This window comes from Dama dama, chromosome 14, assembly GCF_033118175.1.
Source record: "Dama dama isolate Ldn47 chromosome 14, ASM3311817v1, whole genome shotgun sequence".
NCBI lineage: Eukaryota > Metazoa > Chordata > Mammalia > Artiodactyla > Cervidae > Dama > Dama dama.
In genome coordinates, this window is record NC_083694.1 from 62,699,453 (window position 1) to 62,704,966 (window position 5,514).

Consider the following 5,514-nt stretch of genomic DNA (forward strand, 5'->3'; position numbering starts at 1 on the left):
AATGTCTGTTTCTTAGTAGAGAACTATTCTCCCATTGACTTCAAGAAGAGAAAAAAAAAAAAAAAAGATTCCCATTTCCTCCTCTACCTCAAAAACACAAATCCAATTCCTAAAGTAGTATTGCTTAGAACCCAGGGCCTGGCACAATATTTCATGCTAGTTTTACTGTTATAAGCTGAGAACAATTTATTTACATTATTGAGAATTCACCCCAGGTCTTCATCAGCAGTGGAAGTGTTAGTGTTAATTGCTCAGTCGTGTCTGACTCTTTGTGACCCCATGGACTGTAGCCCACCAGACTCCTCTGTCCATGGAATTCTCCAGGCAAGAATACTGAAGTGGGTAGCCCTTCCCTTCTCCAGAGGATCTTCCCAATCCAGGGATCGAACCCAGGTCACCTGCATTGCAGGCGAATTTTTTACCATCTGAGCCACCAGTGAAGTCAATTTGCTTAAAAAAAAAAAAAAAAAAAAAAGTGAGAACATTGATGTCTTCAAATGATAGCATCAAAGACTTCTCTGTCTCTCCTCCTGGACATCTTCATAAGATTCATCCTTATCTGCTGATTCTTATCATCATCTTCCTTCTCCCCTTCTTCTTCCTCTTCCATGTCTTTACATTCATCAGAACCCATTTCCAATTGAGCTATACATACCCTGAATGTCAGACATGCCATATGTAATCGGGGAATGACAACATTAAAGATCTTGCTCTTCAGGTAAAGAAAATGGAAGGTATACTATCCCTTCATATAGCTTGATGTTGTAGAGAATGTGGTACAGCTTGTGTATTCATATACCTGGCCTGGACTGATGATTGGAAATTCACCAACTACTCCAGATCCTTGAACTTCTTCCACATCACCTTCAGTATTTGTTATTCTCCGGTAGCAATGATCTAACTGACAAGGCTTCTCAGGAAGTGCATCTTTTGAAGTTTCAATCCTGATTTGGTATGTGAAGAAATAGTGGGGTGGATGTAAAGAACTAAATTCTGGCAGAGACAATGTGGAAACTGGAACTGTAATATCCCCAGTCATTGCTACACACACTGGGTCATGAACATACCTGAAAATGTGGTCTCTGATGATAGGGAAGCCCTCCCCGCAATACAACATTGTTGACATAAGAAGTAACCCAGTCAGTAAAAGTCACACTTAAACCTGTCAATAGCAGCTGGATTCTGAGCCATTTGGTCTGGATATTAGCAGATTTCATTTTTGTTTTGGCCCTCTGCAGTTTCCATTGCTATATGTATTGACTAAAACCAATATATATGCAAAAAGTTAAAGGGAGACAATGTTTCAGTCCCTATCTCTGCTAGAAGCCTCCAGAAGCTATATCAAAGTCTAAAAATCCTCAGAATATTAGTGATTAGACAGCATCATGCTTCTCAACAAACCAGGAACAACTGACTTCTGCCCATTGTGGATGATAATCAGGAAGCTTGCAACTCATCTGAGCTTCTACAGCATCTATTGCTTGCTTGCTAAATTGCTCAGTCGTGTTTGACTCTTTGTGACCCATGGACTATGGCCTGCCAGGCGAGATTCTCCAGGCAAGAATACTGGAGTGGGTTGCTGTGCCCTCCAGGGGATCTTCCCGACCCAGGGATTGAACCAGAGCTTCTATATCTTCCTTTTTGATTACCTACCCTCTTTTAGAGAATAACCATCTGAGGACATCTGGGTTCAAATATTTCTTGAGACCATCCCAGGCCTTTTTAATAGCATCATTATGGTCCTTATACCTTCCTACATCAAAGCAAGTATCAATGAAGAGGAATTGCCAATACTGACTCTTCTGTGCTTTGTCCTCCTCAGATATCGGCCACTATTTTTTGCAGTGTCTTTTCCACAGCAGATCATGACTTGATAGCTAACTAAGACTTTGACTGACGTTGGAACAATTGATTAGGTCCCTGTAGTCCAAGAAGGATAAAATGAAGGACAGGGGATCATCGGTGGGCAGCGATACCGGGATCAGGGATACCAGCTCGGTCTCCATGCCTGCCATCTTGTCTGACCTCCGCCCAGCCCTGGCCCATTCCCACTGCCCCCACTGCCTCAACAGCATTTGTAAGCTGTGCATTCTATCCATGAAATGGATATAAGATGGAGGTTCTTATCATTAGCTCCAAAGTCCTAGAAATCTTTTTGTCTCTGAAGAGGCAGCACATAAGTGAATCTCTTGTGATTACCCACGTGAATCAGTAAGCAGTTGTGATATGATAGAATCTGCCACTGATTCCTGATTTAAATTCATATAAGGGAAAGGAACTAACATTTATTGGGAACCAGATACAAACATGTATTTACATGTTTAAGTCTAGACTTATTAATTAAATCTAGACTACAGTTTTGCTGAGGTTACTTATCAGCACTCTGATTTTCAGAAGAAGAAATTGAAGCTAAGGGATTAATCAATTTGTCTAAAGTCACATAGCTGGTATAAGGTGGAACTGACATTTTAAAACATTTAGGCCACTCAGGATCATGACTGCCTTTATCCTATTAACAGTCCACTAATTAACTGAACTCATGGCTTAAGAATATACCTTAAATGCCAAGATCAAGTAGCAAATTGATGTGGTACTCTGGGCAAGCCTATGTAATCTATATCTGTATCCTCTGAGGTACCCAAAGTGGGAACATAGTTTCTGTGGTTCCTTGCTCTGTGCCTAGTTTGGTGATGGTCAGTTAGGCTCAGGAATCTGATTGCTCCAGTACTTCTTTCTTATGTAGTCTCAGAATTTCTGATAAAAAAGAAATTAATACTTACTAGCCACAGAGCTGATGGACATGAATTTGAGCAAACTCTGGGAGACAGTGAAGACAGGGAAGCCTGGTGTGCTACAGTCTGTGGAGTCGCAAAGAGTTGGACACGACTTAGTGCCTGAACACACATATGGCCACAGATTTATAGTCCTAGAACCACTGACTTAAACAGATCATCTAAATAATCTCACTTTTAAATTTTAACACCCATCCTAGCCTAACGGGAAAAAAGTTTACCTTACCAAAATTCATTGCAAGACGTATTTCTTGAACAAGACGGTAATGAGGCAATGTCTGGTTCCTGTTAAAAATCATAAATAAATGATTCATAACCCAAACAAAAGTATAGACTTCATCATAAACATAATTACTACCCAAGGCATTGTCAGTAGAACATGCTTTGAGAAACATGAAAGGAGACCTTTCTTTATACCTTATTTTAGTTTAGTTGTCACTTGAATCCTTCCTGACAGTTTAGAATCTGACCTTTTTAAAGTGGCTAGAGAAGGAGAGATACATTACTCACAATTTGAAAGAGCTGCCAAATGTATCCAAAGTTCACACCAGGAAGGGACCAATGTGTTGTTTGTTTTGTTCATAGTTACATAGTTTTGTTTCCATAGAAGTTTGAATTTCATGCTCAGGATTAAAAGTAGTAAAGTGCCAATAACAGTCACTGTTTCTGGGAAAGCTATGTAAAACTTCAAATCTAAACCTTGCAAACAGTATTCCTTTCTTCCTTGTTTCCCTTGACCTGTTTTCCCTTCCTGTGGAAACTAGCTTTTGTTTTGAAATCTGACATAGTAATAGATTGTTGTGAAGGAAAACAGGAGAAAACAAATCTTGTTTTAAAATATTGCTGATATGCATGAGTATAACATGTTTATTATTTTTAAGCAAAGCTTTTTGTTTTACTTGTTTAGAAAAACAAACTCTATGCCACAATGCATAAGAGTGTTACGGAGCCATGCATGGGTGGTCAGTTATTTTGGTGGGGAAGGGAGGGTGGTGGGTGGAGGACAAGAATTTCATGCAAAAGACCTACATAGAGTAGCATAAAATGAAACTTATCAGTAAGAGTCTGAGAGGCAGCTTGACATAATAGAAAAAAATCCTGGATGCAGAGTCAGGAGATCTGTGTAAATTAGAATCGGCTGTGTTGGATTTAACTTTGAAATATTCTGTGATAGGAAATGGACTTGGGAGAGGAGGGAAGAGGTACTTCCGGAGCTTCAGAGTGGAACCATGAACACTAAACAGAAAGGATAGCTCTGGACAAGCCTGTGTGATGTCCTGACTGAAGAAAGACTATTACTCGGGGAGAAGTGGGCATGGGGATGAACTTGAGGATGTGACCTGGGAACACTCTCTGGTTTTGGTGGGGAGTATGCTTGATTACAGAGAAGGCAATGGCACCCCACTCCAGTACTCTTGCCTGGAAATTCCCATGGATGGAGGAGCCTGGTAGGCTGCAGTCCGTGGGGTTGCTAAGAGTTGGACACGACCGAGTGACTTCACTTTCACTTTTCACTTTCATGCATCGGAGAAGGAAATGGCAACCCACTCCAATGTTCTTGCCTGAAGAATCCCAGGGATGGGGGAGCCTGGTGGGCTGCCATCTATGGGGTCGCACAGAGTCGGACACGACTGAAGTGACTTAGCAGCAGCAGCAGCAGCATGCTTGATTAAGTGCAACCTAATTTCTGCCTGGAATCATCCTTGCTTGTCTCTTTAAAGACTATGAGGCCAGTCAGGGATCTATACTCAGCTGGTAAAAGTGACTAGAATGAGAGACTCAGGTGAAATCACCTGGGAAATAAATGTAGGTAACCAAAAAGGAAAAAATCCAAGATCATTCCAAAGTTCAGAGATTGAGTAGAAACAAAGGGGTTTAAGAGTGGAATAAAAAAATCCAGTGAGGTAAGAAGAAAATTAGGAAAGTAGGTGACACTAAGGACAAGAGAGAAAAGTGTTTCAGGAAGTAGGTGTTGATCAATAAAGCTAAATGTTGCTAAAAGTCTCAGTAGGATGGAGGCACAGATGTGTCCATTGGATGTGGCAACATCAGATTACTGATGACCTTGATGAGAAAATGGAAAAACTAGAAGCTTGACTGAAGTGGTTGAGATGAGATTGGGAGGTAAGAAAGTGGAGACCGGAGATTACTCAATAGTTATTCTTTTGAAGTTTTTGCTATAAAGGGAAGGGAAAAAATGTGATGAATATTAAAGGGTATTTTGGATCAGGAGGGTGAGTTTTAAGATCAGATAAACTAGATCAGATGAGACTGATTCAGAAGAATGGGAGAAATGGATGATGTAGCAGAAAGAAGGCATAATTGCAAGGTAATGATACGACACAGTTCAGAAGGTCCCAGTGGAGCAGGCAGTCTTGTTTAGAACAGACACATCAACCTTAGTAATGGCAGGAAAGAATGTAGAAAGACTAGGTACAGAGGGAAACAGACTAATAGAAAGACAAACGAAGTCCATTTAAGTTGCTTCTAATTTCTCATGAAAATATGAGGTAGGGTCAAGGGGTTAGGGTTGATGTTTGATGAGAGAGAAAGAAGTACGAAATAGTTGTCTATGTGAGTTGGAAAGCAAATATACTGGGGAAGTGTAAATAGAGTTAGGGTTAGGAAGTGTCAGGTATTCGTATGTGACTCTGAGTCATGAATTGATTGTGGGACTAATTAGGGATATCATATGGTTTTCTTTCTTTTCTTAATATTTATT

At 40.3% G+C, this 5,514-nt stretch overlaps 1 pseudogene; it reads right to left on the bottom strand.

Moving 5' to 3' along the window:
- Positions 1 to 475: 475 nt before the first annotated feature.
- Positions 476 to 2,015, bottom strand: LOC133069667 (F-box only protein 3-like; annotated as a pseudogene).
- Between the last annotated feature and the right edge of the window lie 3,499 nt (positions 2,016 to 5,514).